Source organism: Paramormyrops kingsleyae, unplaced genomic scaffold, assembly GCF_048594095.1.
Source record: "Paramormyrops kingsleyae isolate MSU_618 unplaced genomic scaffold, PKINGS_0.4 ups47, whole genome shotgun sequence".
Taxonomy (NCBI): domain Eukaryota; kingdom Metazoa; phylum Chordata; class Actinopteri; order Osteoglossiformes; family Mormyridae; genus Paramormyrops; species Paramormyrops kingsleyae.
Window position 1 is genome coordinate 356,440 of NW_027325985.1, and position 14,347 is coordinate 370,786.

The 14,347-nt window shown below is 40.3% G+C and overlaps 2 long non-coding RNA genes across 2 annotated transcripts; one reads left to right on the forward strand and one right to left on the reverse strand.

Annotated features, from left to right (window-relative positions):
* Positions 1-2,471: 2,471 nt before the first annotated feature.
* Positions 2,472-4,035, reverse strand: LOC140586383 (uncharacterized). The gene is made up of 3 exons (XR_011988203.1): positions 3,480-4,035; positions 2,893-3,039; positions 2,472-2,601 (listed from the first exon to the last, which is right to left on the reverse strand). It is a non-coding gene; the product is annotated as an uncharacterized lncRNA (long non-coding RNA).
* LOC140586384 (uncharacterized) lies at positions 2,534-3,615 on the forward strand. The gene is made up of 3 exons (XR_011988204.1): positions 2,534-2,959; positions 3,268-3,379; positions 3,539-3,615. It is a non-coding gene; the product is annotated as an uncharacterized lncRNA (long non-coding RNA).
* Positions 4,036-14,347: the final 10,312 nt, after the last annotated feature.

Below are 14,347 nucleotides of genomic sequence, written 5' to 3' on the forward strand. Positions count from 1 at the left end.
ATTTCAATTTGATTTCAAATGCAATTATAGTGGAAAGCATGCATGGCAGCAAGACAAGATGAAATATAAAAACATCATGTCAAGTGGTAGGGCTATGTATTTGTATTTCTGCTAATTATGAAAGATTTGTTGTGTCTAGCCTCTACTTAATAGTGTGTTTATGTTTTACAGCAAACATAAAAAGGTGTCTGTTCATATGACACTTAATAGGTGAGCCATTGTTTAACAATGATTTACAACAGGACAAAACAGAAGCATATGTGTAGTGAGAAAATGACTAGGAACCTGTCACCGCAGTTAAGTTAGCCTCATATTCGATATTCAGTAACTTTAATAACTTTTAACGGAAGCTAATAATTAAGGTGGGGCGTTTTTAATGACAGAATTGTGATATCCAGTACACAGACATCAATGCACACCGATTATTTTTCCGCTTCAAACAATTTCGTGATTTGTGCCAAATCATGTTAATAGCTAATATAATAGGTCCTTTCAGCTGTAATGACATGGCCGGTGGTTTAGTATTTTGGGCTCATGGTGACTGTTGCACACCCCTTTGTTTCCCAGATTGCTTTACGTACGAATTTCAATTCATTTTTGAATGTTCGAATGTATCTGTATACTGTGCAGTCGACAATACATGAATGGGTTAATAACTTTAAAACTAGACAAGACAGGCACATCTAGTGAAGTGTGCTTTGATCAGTGGACAACAGGGAACAATGCACACCCCTTGGGTTTTCAGAATGACTTTCTCTGTAACAGTTATTAATTAATAGATTGTATGCATATTATATGCCATTGCTCCATTTCATACATATTAACAGAGAGAGCCCCTCACGATTCGCGCGCCAATGTCGTACGGATCATCCAAGTACGCCGGCATTGTCTTTGAAGAAATTGTAATTGGAGGGGTGGTGCTCATATAGGGCTGGCTTACGCAGAAACCTCGACTTAACCAAGAACAAAAACTGCTCGGAGCAGTTTTGAGACTTATGGTAAATTGCCATGGCAGCATGCCTCGACTAAAACCTACCCACCTTTTGTAGTACGGGTTAATAGCGAAGTTACACCACACGTCATCAAGTTAATCCCAAAGTTACCCCAATAAGCTAGTAAACCCGCTTCGTAGTACAGGCCACTGTACTCGCGTGGCTTGCGAGCCGCAGGTTGCCGACTCCTGTGTTAGACCGTGCTTTTTGTGCCACATGGCTGTCTAGTGTTTATGCCATATTTCATCTTCCTGTAGCATGTCCCAGTCTGTCTCTTACTCGGATCCACAGTAAAATATAACAAAAATGCCCTAAGACTTTGAGTAATAGTAGAATTACCCTGTACAGAATCATTTGCAACAGGGATACTTAATACATGGTAAGAGTGATGGTGGAGCTCTGATTGTGCTCTGGAAACAAGCATGCTCTGTATTTCTTCTACTTTGCCTTACTTTATCTTTTCATCTTGGTGTATCTCTTGGTTGTCTATAGCAGAGCATGTGAGCGGAGTGGAGCGGTGAGAATTTCCGCTCCTCGCTCACGAGGCTATTGGCTCCGCCCGCTCCTTGCTCCACTAAAATTTCCTCCCGCTCCAGTCAAATCGCTCCACGCTCGCTCCAATTAAAAGAGGGACAAATAATCTGCATGTCTAACAAATGTCACCTTAAACCGATGCCTTATATCATAAGGAAATGTGAGCAACGGCACTCAGAACAGAAAATATTTATTTTTAAACAACATATAGGCAACAACGGACAGGTTTGACAATGGCATTCCACACAAAATAGGCTTAAAAATAAAGGAATCAGTGGGCTTAATAGCCTAAAGAATATGAAGGTTAAGCGCATCCACATTTTAAATTCCTGAGTTATTTTCTGTTGATGCTGCTGCTGCGTTTCTCTCTATAAAATAAAATTTCACTGACAGCGTTACATGAATTAAAAATCTATTAGACCTAATTTGAATGACAAACTAATTTATTTGATTACCAAATCATAGGCTTTTATACTTTTATTTACTTTATAGACTGGATATGCTATAACCATATAAAACTTGCTCACGTTTTGATCTGGCCTCCGCGTGTTCGCGTAGTACATTAATGTTTCCGAGAAAGGTCTTTTTAAATTCCAAAGCGGATCTAAATCTTGATAATTGTATAGATAAATTCCGGGAAGATTTGCGCACGCCTCAGAGTCGTAGTGTGAGCAGTATCGGAGCGAAATTGGAGAGAGACAGAGCGACCGCTCCAGCCTTAATTAAAAAACCGCTCCGCGCTCTGACCAAATTTCGCCCGCTCCGCTCCTCTCCTCGCTCACGCTCCGCTCCATTTTTCAATGATGTTTACAAGTAAACTGTGTTTCGAACAAAGGTTGAATGCAGAATACTAGATGCCCAGTATTATTGGTTAATGCATTAATAAGGCATTCTATGTCTAAAAGCATGTATTTCATTGCTTTTACAGCATACTGTGAGAATGTTCTGTGATGTCGTTATCAATAATAACAGTAACCATTGTAGTAGCCTGCCATATATACTGGAGATGCTCCATGCCATTTGCTTCTTTCTGCTGCTTCATTTGCCCTGAGACCCTGAACTGTCCTCCTGTGTACTACAGGAAAAGCATGTCAGTGGCCAGTAGGGGGTGTGGTATTAAAGTACCAGACACAGTTGTGTTCCAGCTGGGGATGATGGGCGATGGAATGCTGAGTTTTGCTTTAAAATAATTAACTGGAATTTATTTAACTAAATTGTGTTCTCCCCATACCGCTTCTCAGTAAACATCCAGTTGAATAAAGTTTAAACTTTAAAGATTTACAAGTTGATTTGTTCATGCGTTTACAGCAGATGTAAAGTGTAGGATTGTAATGGGTCATAGTGACTGGAAGAAGATGTGCAGTACCTGCGTATGAAGAGCCAGGAGCTGGGAGTCGCCCATATGACAAAAGCCTAATGGAAACACAGTCTTGGTAGGAACAGGGTGCTTGATGTCTGTTCGATGTTTTGGGGTGTGTACAGGGTTAGCCATCTGATGGAGGCTTAGCAAGATCTGAAAAGCAGATGTTATGGTGTTATTAGAATAAATACACACTTCAAAATAAAAGAAAGTGCCGAAACTCATTTGTGGTAAAATATCATATGCTTTTGAATTTTGTTGGAACAGCCTTAAGAGTCATTAATTACAGTAAAATTAGAGTCAGGAGGAAGGTCTCTAATTTTAGTTAAACCAAAGCGCAGACTAAATGTGTGACTGCATATGTTTATTTTTTTCATATAGATCATTTTGTTGTCTTTGTTTTCATCATTAAAACATATTATGAGCTCCATCTGCGCCTCAGTGCCCCAAAGACTCACCTCACTGGGCTAAGGCAAATGGCTCAGTGTGTCAGGTCAGTATGAGTATGAATATGAGTGGTTATGATTATGACACACTGATAATAGCAGCGTCCCTCTCATACTTTCCTGGGCTCTTCATCTGTGGATAATTACCTTCAGACGAGCTCAGCATCAGATGTCTCTGATCTCGGGGTTACTGCTCTGCATCCCAGGGTGTCCAGGTCTCAAGCTTCTGAAGATCACATGACCTGCAGCACTGGAGACCTCACTGTGACTGAAAGGCAGTGAGTGGCATAGTGGTCAAGGACATGGGTTTGGGTTAACATGCCAGCTTGAACTTGGAGGAACTCTTGCTGTTGTTGAGAATTTATCCTGTTTATTTGAGTCAGATTTTTGCTTATTTGCATATTTTCTCCAAAAATGGCATTAAACCCACTCAACTGTCATCTTTTTCTGTTTTAATGTAACTGGTAGTCATATTTCAATGTAACTGATTCATACCAATCCACTTGCTTTTCATACAAAAAGAAAAATTAAGCTGGCAACGTGACAAAACGTATCTTTAGAGAGTGTTTGTATGTAGAAGCACACCCATTTCCTTTCTGTTCAAACTCAGGAGAGCAGCTGACCGCTGGACTTCACATGCTGATCATATGATGTGTAATGTCCACCTCAAACCCACAGTGAACAGGGCTCTGTTCCCTCCTCAGCAGGGCTCCAAAAGCACAGTTTACTGACAATGATTTAATCCTGGGGAAGTGATGTCAACACAAGGCTTAATAGACTCATTTCATTGTCATTTGACAACAAATAAAAAGACTGGTCAATGTTTTCTTGAGTGAATGTGGAATGCTTGAGAGGAATGCTTGCTGTAGCATTACTTATTCCTAAGCACGGTGCACAAATGTTGTGTAGTGCATAGTCCGTGCTGTAAACTGCTAGCATGCTGGTTGATGGCTTCTTGCGCATTGGTTCTTTGTGTAACTTGGCTGATGATCTTGACTATGTTAGACATCCCACCTTAGGCAAACTGATTTCAGAGAGTTGAAGTGGGCTGCTGGCTTGGCAGTATTATCGGATGGGGTTGGGTTCGGAGCTAAAAGTTTTTGCCGGCCAACAGTACTACTGCTGAATAACGGAACGACAGATTTCCAGGACATTGTGCATCATTTGTGGGTATCAGAGAGCTGCAGGAGACTTCTGGAACTTGCAGGAGAGGTGGGGTGTATGTTGTACCAACTTAAAATTTGCATATAAAAATAAGTCTTTACTATATTTATGAGCTGTGGTACAAGCTCCTCTTAGCTTTTGACCTGAACAGCACAGGGTCTCTTCAAAAATATCAGATAAGTACTGACACCTTCCTGTTACACTTCTCCCTGCTCATATGAGTAGAGGTATAATCCACCTTGAACTGATCCTTCTGTAACCTTCCTTGTGTCCCATCATATGCTACGTTAACTTGAGTTGAAGGCATTATTTGCATCCATCTCTCAGCTCATCTATCTTTCCAAGTAGCATCCATTTATAGCACCTGAGGCCCTGGCCACGAAAGGACAGTGTATCATTTGTGGTGCATGTTGGAGGGGGTACCAGTCTGTCAGAAGGCTGGTGGAATCCCTAAATGACAGGGGCTGTGTTGCTTCTCTGAGAGCTGGTGGTGTTTCACAGCACTGTCTAGCACAGGAATCCGAGGGAATGCTGTCTCGGGGTAGAGCTGGGCGATATGGCCTAAAAATAAAATCTCATTTTTCACAATAAATCCGATTTCCGATCTTAATCGATTTTCCCCTCCCCTACTCAAAATCAAACTACAGATGACAAATAAATGGTTCAAAACAAGTTTTAACTTTATTATCATTATTTTACTTTAGAGTTAAAGTGCAATTTAGACCCTTTAGAGTTAAAGTGCAAAAAAGATGCTTGTGAGATGGCAGACCACGCCATTGTAAACACTTTTAGAAACTTGTAAAAACTTTTGGCATGTTAATGAATCCCGGCTTTTCCACAGTATGTATGGCACCATGTCTTTTACAATATACATCGCAACAGCGTTTATCGCCTTCCACCGTGCCCCATTCTTATCATATTGCACACAGTTCAAAAACGTGTTAGGGACGGTTGCTTGCTTAACTTTGCATTTTGTGCTGGTGCTGCGGGTTTTTTCATTTCGCTGGGAGCTGCACTTCTCCCACTCCGCTGTGTGCCTCTGCTTTAGCTGGAATAAATTGGTCCTGCTGCTTCCTTTGGTTGCAACAGTTTTTAAACAGACTTTACAACGAGAACTTGTTTGGTCTGTGTCCGACGGCGCAAAACCGAGCCATGTTGTTTGTGAATCCGCTAGTGTTTGGGTGCGCCGCGCTAGTGAACAACGGTGCGTCGCATTAGTTCCGCTTTTGGCGCTCGCGTGTAAAATAAATAATAAAATCGATTTTCATAAAAACACATCATCCTGAACTGTTCGAATTAATCAATAAAATCAATTTATCGCCCACCTCTATCTCAGGGTAACATCTAAAGACACAGATAAACCACTAAAACAGCAAGTTCAGGAGTGACCTATTCCCCTGTTGTTGGTATCTTCCTGCATTACAAAACAGCAATAAACTAGAGACAGGTCCATGAAGGACCCATTGTTGCTAAGCATTGCAGAAGAAACATATACTAATGCTTCGACTACCAGAGACATTGTGCAAACCAAATTTGTGGGTAGTCACCATTTCAAAACCACACACAAGAGATAAAAAATACATATACACAGATATCAATGTTCTTTGAATTATTACACATTCAAGCATGTCCAGCAAAATTACAACTACTAGGCTTACTTATCTCCAGTGGTGGACAAAGTACACAAACCAAGTACTTGAGTTAAAGTAGAGATACACTAGGTAAAATATTACTCCAGTAAAAGTAAAAGTGCTCCCTTCACAATTTCACTTGAGTAAAAGTACAAAAGTATTTTCCTTAAAATGTACATAAGTATCCAAAGTACTATGATTTATTATGGCTATAATATACCATTATCATTTTTGTCACAAGACTCTTGCTTAATAAACAATATGTGAAAAGACTTTATTGACACTTATGCCTATTTAAATGATCATGAGCTCAAAACCTTGAATCTAAATTTCCTTTAGAACCAAATGAAATAACACGATTTCAGAGCAGGCCATTTCAATTTAAGGTTTATTTTTTAACATAGTTGCAAGTTTAAGTTTAATAAAAAAACCTTTTTAATGTTTAAACTATTAAACACAGGTTCACATGAGTTTTCTTTTACTATACAGTATATTGTACCTAAATGTCTGTGTGCTTAAATATAACCTGGCCATATCAGATTACCGTAACAGAAACTAATTTTTGTATCAGAAGAAACATTTGGCATTAATTCCTATACTGCTTCACATAAAACCTGGTGATAAATAAAATAAAATTAAAAAACAAAACAAAAAAAAACAAGGTGACCAGTGTTGGGTGTCACGGTTGCGGAGAGGCGAGCTGGAAAGCAGGCGATCGGGAGCCAGGAAGTCGGGTAAACGGGGTTTATTCGAGGAAGACGGGACCGGGGAATTACAACAGGCAACATTATTGACGAGTCTGGGGAAGACGGACACAGACGAGGACTAAATACAAAAGACAAGCCAGGGATAACGAGCCACATGTGAGAACAATCAGGGCGAAACAGGAGGTAATGAGGTGGGCGTGGCACACATTGGGAGCGGACGGAGCGGGGCGTGACATTGGGGAAAGTTACTTTTAAATGTAATATATTACAATACTGAGTTACTCCCCCCAAAAAGTAACTAATTGCATTACTTAGTTACTTTTTATGGAAAGTAATGCGTTATATTACTTTTGAGTTACTTTTGCGTTACTTATTTCTTACCTGGCTAAAGCTTTTTGTTGTTCAGGCCTTAGATGTGTTTTTTTGACTAAGAAATTCGGCATTCAACAACAGCCTTTATAACCTCACCTTAAGGGGTAGCATGTGGCTCAGTGGGCTAAGCCATGTGCCTGTAATCACAAGGTCACCGGTTCAAGCCCAGCCTTAGTACATCTGCAGGTCCTTGAGCAAGACTCTCAACCCCCAGCTCCCTGGGTGCCACTACAAAGAGCAAGTTGAGGGAGGCATAAAACAAATTAATAAAAGAATGTAAGTGTAAATTATTATTTCATTTTCTTTTAAAAACACATATATAGAATAATATAGAATTATATAATATTCTCAGAACTTTCAGAGCTATGCATGCCATTTAAAAAAAATCTCTTAACATTAATTATTGAAAGTTGAAAATTAATGTGTTTAAGTTTTTATTTTTGTTTTGGTAGGCTATGGCCTACACAAAGTAAATTCACTGTCCAATGAGATAATAAAGAGTGCAATATAGGCTAGATAATTGCCATTGTGAAATAAGTTATATTAGGGCAAAAGACAGATCTTAAACATTTAAAATGTTTAATAACTTTTTAGAGAACAATGAAATTGTACTACTCAAGTGATCTGAATTCCTTAGTTCAATTTTTATCAGATTATTCAAGTCAGCCTATGTGTTTCTATGATGCTTCAAAAACATTATTTCTCTGTTCACGCTCCGCTTCATCTGCCAATGAATTCAACGATCTTATCAGATCTCCAGCCGCCATGTTTCAAATGATCTAAACGTAACGCGCTTCCGCCAATCCCCGCCTTGACGCAATGATTGCCGTAGGGTGGGCGTGGTCAGCTCGGAATGCATTTTCAAAGCAGCACTGAGTGCGTGATTCTACGTGACTACGTTCGTTTTAATTAAATATTTTTTAAGCAAATTAATTAAAATAGAAAAGTAACTCGCGCTACTTTTTTAAAAAAGTAACTCAAATATTAATGTGTAAATTTATAAAGTAATGTGTTATATTACTCGTTACTTAAGAAAAGTAATATTATTACGTAACGCACGTTACTTGTAACGCGTTACCCCCAACACTGGTCATTTAACAAAATATCGGAGCACTTAGCTTAAACTACAAACTTCGGTGAAAGCAACTAACCTAACATACACAATGAAACCGTTTTCTACAATCTACTGTAAGATTACTTAATTAAAAATGACCACCAGAATGAAAATCGCTTACATCTACGTGTTTCCGTAGATTGGAAGGAGAATTCTTGTAAGAAGAAATTTTGCAGGGCCGGGGCAGACAGAGAAGGCAATTGAAAATGAAGAAGTCTTTCTTCTTTTCAAGGACTTCAAAAAAATCGCACAGATAAGGCCATGGGTGTTGTGGCAATTGAGAATCGGGAGTTTCTTCCATCTTTTATGAAGGCACTGGTGCTCTCAAAATGCTGCTGTTGAACTGACACTGAACTGCATTCACCACCAAGCAGCAACCAAAACAATTCAAAACAGAGCGCGCGCTGTACCCTGATTGGTGGCTCGCGCATGCTTGACCAATTAAGTTTTTTATCCACTCATAAATAAAAAGGAACGACTGATTTTGCAAAATGTAGTTGAGTAAAAAGTAAGATATTTGACTTTGAAATGTAGTGAAGTTAAAGTAAAAAGTCTCCCCAAATTAAGATATTTCAGTAAAGTACAGATACGTGAAAAAGCTACTTAAGTACAGTAACGAATTACATTTACTTCGTTACTGCCCACCACTGCTTATCTCCTATCAGCTAATGCCCAAAAAGCTTCTCTGGCACTCTAACAAGATTTCCTAAGTGGGTTCTTTCTTAGAAGATGGGAATGATGAGGGTTGGGGCAGGGGATTAGATGCAATTGGACAGAGGAAGCTCGCTTATTGGCAGATAACTTTGACTTCAGATTTACTGCAAGTTTAATGATGTTGTTCATGGTCAATGTAGGCACGTTATTGGTTGACTGAGTAATTTATACATTACATTTTTACAAAATATTAGATAAGCACGTGCCTTCCTAAATTGATTGGCACAACACCACTGTCGACTACATTTGGAGGGGGATTCCATGGTGTTAGGTTCACTAGTTAATAAGACACTGCTTTTTATACTCCAAGCGACCTGACACTATGCATTGCACATTTGCCCCTGAGGTTTGGTGTCTACCTGTCCTTAATAGTGGTGTTTATGCTAAATAATAAAATTAATATGTGCATATAGGATTTTCTGTTGTCAATGCATGTGATGTGGCATGAAAAAAAATCATAATGAACAGGGTAATCAGTTTGAATCTAATGATACGTAAGGTAGAGAGAGAACAAGAGCACAAGTATTTCTGTATTTTTAATACATATGGCAATAAACTTGAACTTGAAACTTGATATTTAGGTTTTGGGGAACTTTTTTGGAAACATTTTTCCCTATTTTTTCGTATTTTAGCTCTATTTAATCTGATTGTGTTTGTTACATTGCTTTACATTTCACTCTCCAGTTGGTTGTTTCTGAATCCCTGTGGAAGCAACTTGTAGGCCACTGAGTTGTCATGAGGAGATGCAGTGTTTTCTGGTTCTAGGCTGAAAGGGAACCTCTACTAGTCATTAGTTTAAGATGTATTTTTATAACTATACTGAGGCTTGTTTAGGCCTGAAGGTCATGTCAGAAAATGCAGTATTAGCAGAAGCAGGATGAGAGGAATTTGACTTTTTGTGGATTTATCTGTCATTCATGTTACATGATCTTTTGTGTAATAGATGTTTGGCTCCCTTCCTCAACTACATGAATATAGGTTAGCTGTAATTAGACTGAATGCTGGCCATTGCTGAAGGGGTTTTCTTAGTTCATTCTTAATTCAATGGAGAAACTACAATAAACTTTGATCACATGCTATGGCTGTCACAGCTCTATCGCCGTTGAAGACTTTATAACTTGGGCAAAGAATTATGAATCTATATTCATGAGATGTGAAACCTAAATGCAGCTGGAAGTATTGCATTAATAATTGTTTCAGTGTCTGAGTAATTTGCATTTTTTTTTAATTTGGGAAGAGTATAATTTTGAAGCTAGAATAATAATTTATTTGGAATCCTAGGGGATCTGTATTGTAGAATACAGGTGGTGTGTGGGTGTAGGCTATTAGGTCCAGGTTCCTCTCATTCTATTCAGGAGACAAAGATGCAGCGTTATACCCATGATCCTCATTCTATACACTATAAGTCCCCCTTCTTGTAAAAAAATATGTATTTTGTCTGGTATATCTGGTATTCCCAACATGTGATGGGGGTGAGAGAACCTGCAGAGGGAGATACTTAAGAGACAGTTCTGGCACGCACCTCTGGGGGAGCTTGCATGATGTCCCAGCTGCATATGCTAGGCTGTGTCAGGACCACCCTCCCCCCAGAGGTACCCACACGGCTGGTATGACTGAAGAGACAATTTGGTCTGTGATCATGGGCGTGAAAGGCCCTGTTCCCCATGAAACACCTCGACACACAGGTGTCCATCACACCTGTATTGTGATTCTGTTTTCATTTTGGCTCTTTTCTGGACTGGTTCCACTCTTCGAGCTGATTGCTTGTTTGGGGTTAGTCTAGTCCCATCCCTTCACATCCATCTCGGAAGACAAGGCTGTTTATTCTCAGCTTGTTGGCTCCATCAGAAGCTGGTTTTGACCTCACCACATGTCCAAATTAAGCCTCACCACCAAGCTCTGGAGTATGTTGGGCCTCCTGCTTTGAAGCTGAACCACGCAATCTTCTCCAAAATTATGTGAAGAGGGTGGGTAAAATGGGAAAAATATGTTTGGCCTATGGGTAAAATTGGTCTGGTTCGAAGAATGGCTACATGAAGCGGGAAGAGAAGCCTGGGGGCTTTTTAAAACACAGTTAAGTCAGAAATCAATAGGTTGAATAACTTAAATTTTTATCTCTGGTAAAAAGTTTCCCTCAAGCACCACAGGAAATGAACATGTTTAGAGAATAGAGTATGCATCATGAGTAATCTGATGACCTAGTGTGAAAATGATGCATGCAGGTGACAGTACTGTATGGAATATTACTCAGCTCTAGGCATGTTGTGTTTTCTTTCTGTAATGACCTTTCTGAAGCAAACCTGTATAGATGGGAAAAGCCAGGTCCCAGTGTGCAGCAACGTGTAGTACGCCACATCTGCTTGTAATTCTCACTAGCTGCTCTCTTTTCCTCTACTAACACTGTGATTTTCCACAACAGTCTGAGAGTCTCTCCTCATGCAACTCTAAATATAGCCACTTGCCTAAGCTGGCTGACCACAAGTTGACGTTTTTGGTGTATGTCAGGTCTACTCCATTTTACCGGACAAGCTGAAGAGAGGATCCACTCATTGAGTGCATGGACCGTAGCGGGGGGGAGGGTCAATCTTTTACTGTTTTGGTTTTTAGGTGTTGGCTAGATTACCACCCTCATTTTCCAGATGGTGGACAGTTTAAGGCAACACTTGGGACACATAGGGGGAAGTGTGAGGAGTGGAGGGGTGGAATTGTGTTTCTTGATGGGGCACCATCTCACCCAAAAGGAAAACAACTTTGTTTCATTTATTGTCTTACTGAGTTCTATACTTTTATTTTCCTGACTGCCTGTCAGTTTCATCAAGTTGCAGCTTTTACATGCTTATACAGCTGGATGGATTGGTTTTTGTTATTGCTTTAGTAGGCAGAACTGGCTGCCACACTGAGGCCGTGTTGCTCAGAGAGTCTGTCAGCCTGCTATTCATTTAAACACAAGGAAACATCATAATTCCCTGTGTAGGTGGTGCTGTTTTTCCGAACCTCCAGAAAGGGGCCTGTTTTTTGTTTTATCATGCAGGGCAAATGATCAAGTGCCTGTGCTCACTCTGTGTAGACCCTCAAATGACAGCGCCCCCTGCTGGGATAGTGTTGGAGGTGACATGCACTCCAGCTTTAAGTAGAGTCTGCAGAAATGCCATCTTGATGTCATGTGGCAGGAAGGGTTCCCTCCTGGTCTCAGTCTGTCAGGGTCAGCCCCTGTTGTGGTCCTTCTGTGTCCCTTCCCATTTGGCCAGCAGGCGTTTGCTGGTCATCCCGTTCTTTATGTTAGTCTTTGTTCTCCCCTGTTACCTGTCTGGTCATGTGGCTCAATGTGTTGAGCATGTGGTTGTCTGCGTACCCTTCTGTCCTGTGTTTGAATCCTGCCTCCTCTGTTTTTGTATTTTGCTCCCTAGTGTTTCATTTGAGTTTCTTTAGTTCTTGTGTCTGATTTTGTAGTTGGTTTTGGTTTTGTTCCTTGTGCCCCTGCTTCTGTCTTTACCTGTTTAATTCCCTAGTGTTGGTTTCTGTTTCCCTGTGTCCTTGGTTAGTTCTTAGTTTCCCTGTTTTTAGTTCCTTTGAGTTTATTAGTTTCACCTGTGCCCCGTTTCCCTGGTCTTTGTTAATTAGCCTCACCTGTCCTGTGTTAGTCTCATTACCCCTTAGTATTTTAGTTCCTGCTTCTGTTTAGTTCCTCAGTGGTTCATTGTTGTTGTTGGTTTGTATTGATTGCGTTTGATGGTTTTTATGATTCCCAGTATTAGATGTGTATTTAGATTTTGTTATTTAGTGTTTGTTAATCCCCTTTTAGTTTTTGACCCCTCGTGGTCCTTTTGGTTTCATTGTGTTTGTAGTGTTTTCTGTTTTATTTAATAAATCCCTTTTTCGTGTTGATCTTACAGATGAGGCTGATGTGTGAGAATTACAGAATTTATTTATAGCGTTTTCTCATTCCAAAATCTGTTGTATGGCAAATTTAAACATCCTCAGGTGCCCCACACCACCGGCAGCCATTTTGTACCCAGAGTTCCCATAACAAACCAGCTTTCCCCATGAAGAGGTATGGAATTACGTAGTTGGTAGGGGGTGATTAGGTGTTTTTTCAATGGGAATTCAAGCAGGGCCCTACAGTCACCACACCTACTTTTTCAATACTCACTATAAGCTCTTTAATGACTGCTTTGAGTGAACCTACTCATCACTCTCATTCCGGCTTATTTAATGAATAAAAGTTCATCATATAGGCAGATATCTTTAATTTAATGTGAGTGCCCTTGATAGACTGGAATTCATGCTGTTCCTCTGCCTTGTGTTTTCTGTGAGAGGCTCCCGACTCCCTGTGACCCTGTCCTAGAAAAGTGGTTGGAGCACAGATATTTGTCATTTCTAGTTCTCATATTACCTATAGGGTGCCAGTCAATAGTTTGGACACACCATGCCACTTACAAAGGATGGTGATAGTGTTGCATTACATGACCTGGCCACCTACATAAACCCACTGGAAAGGTTTTGGAGGAGATTGAAAAGCAGCCAATGAGTGCTCAGCATATGTGGAACTCCTTCAGGAGAGCTGGAAAAGCATCCTGAGAGACCACCTCATGAAGTTGGAGTAGAGGAGATAGTCTTCCAGTCTCTGGAAGAATTGGGGTTAAAGGCCTTGTTCAAGGGACCAATGATGGCATCATTCAGCCGACCATGGGTTTTGAACCGGCAACCTTGAGTCTCAACCCACAGACCCCCCCCCCCCCCAACAAATTATTATGTTTGCTACTTTTTTGATCAGTACGTAATTCCATATATGTTAACCTAGTTTTGATGGATTTATAATTATGCTAAAATGTAAAGAATAGTACAAATAAGCCTTTTCAAACTGGAACTGCATTCCCAGGTGAATCTCGGTTTCCTGAAGCATATAATCCATAAAATATAATTTGCCTGTTCTGAAGTAGCCTCTCACAGTCAGTAATTACCTTCACCTTCTCCTTTGGTCCTATTTAGTGGTTGCTCCAAATCACAGTGTGGTTTGGAGCAACCACTAAACAGGACCAAAGGAGACTGCAGCGAATAGTGAGGGCAGCGGAAAAAATCATCGGTGCCCCCCTGCCCTCCATCCAGGACTTATACTACTCAAGGACTAGGAAATGGGCAGAGAAAATCATTGCAGATCCGTCACACCCTGGATACAATCTTTTCCAGCTCCTCCCCCCTGTCAGGTGCTACAGAACTCTGTACACAAAAACCACCAGACATAAGAGCAATTTCTTCCCTCAGGCCATCACCCTCGTAAACAGCTAAGCTTTGTCACCTGCCTTCTGTCAATTT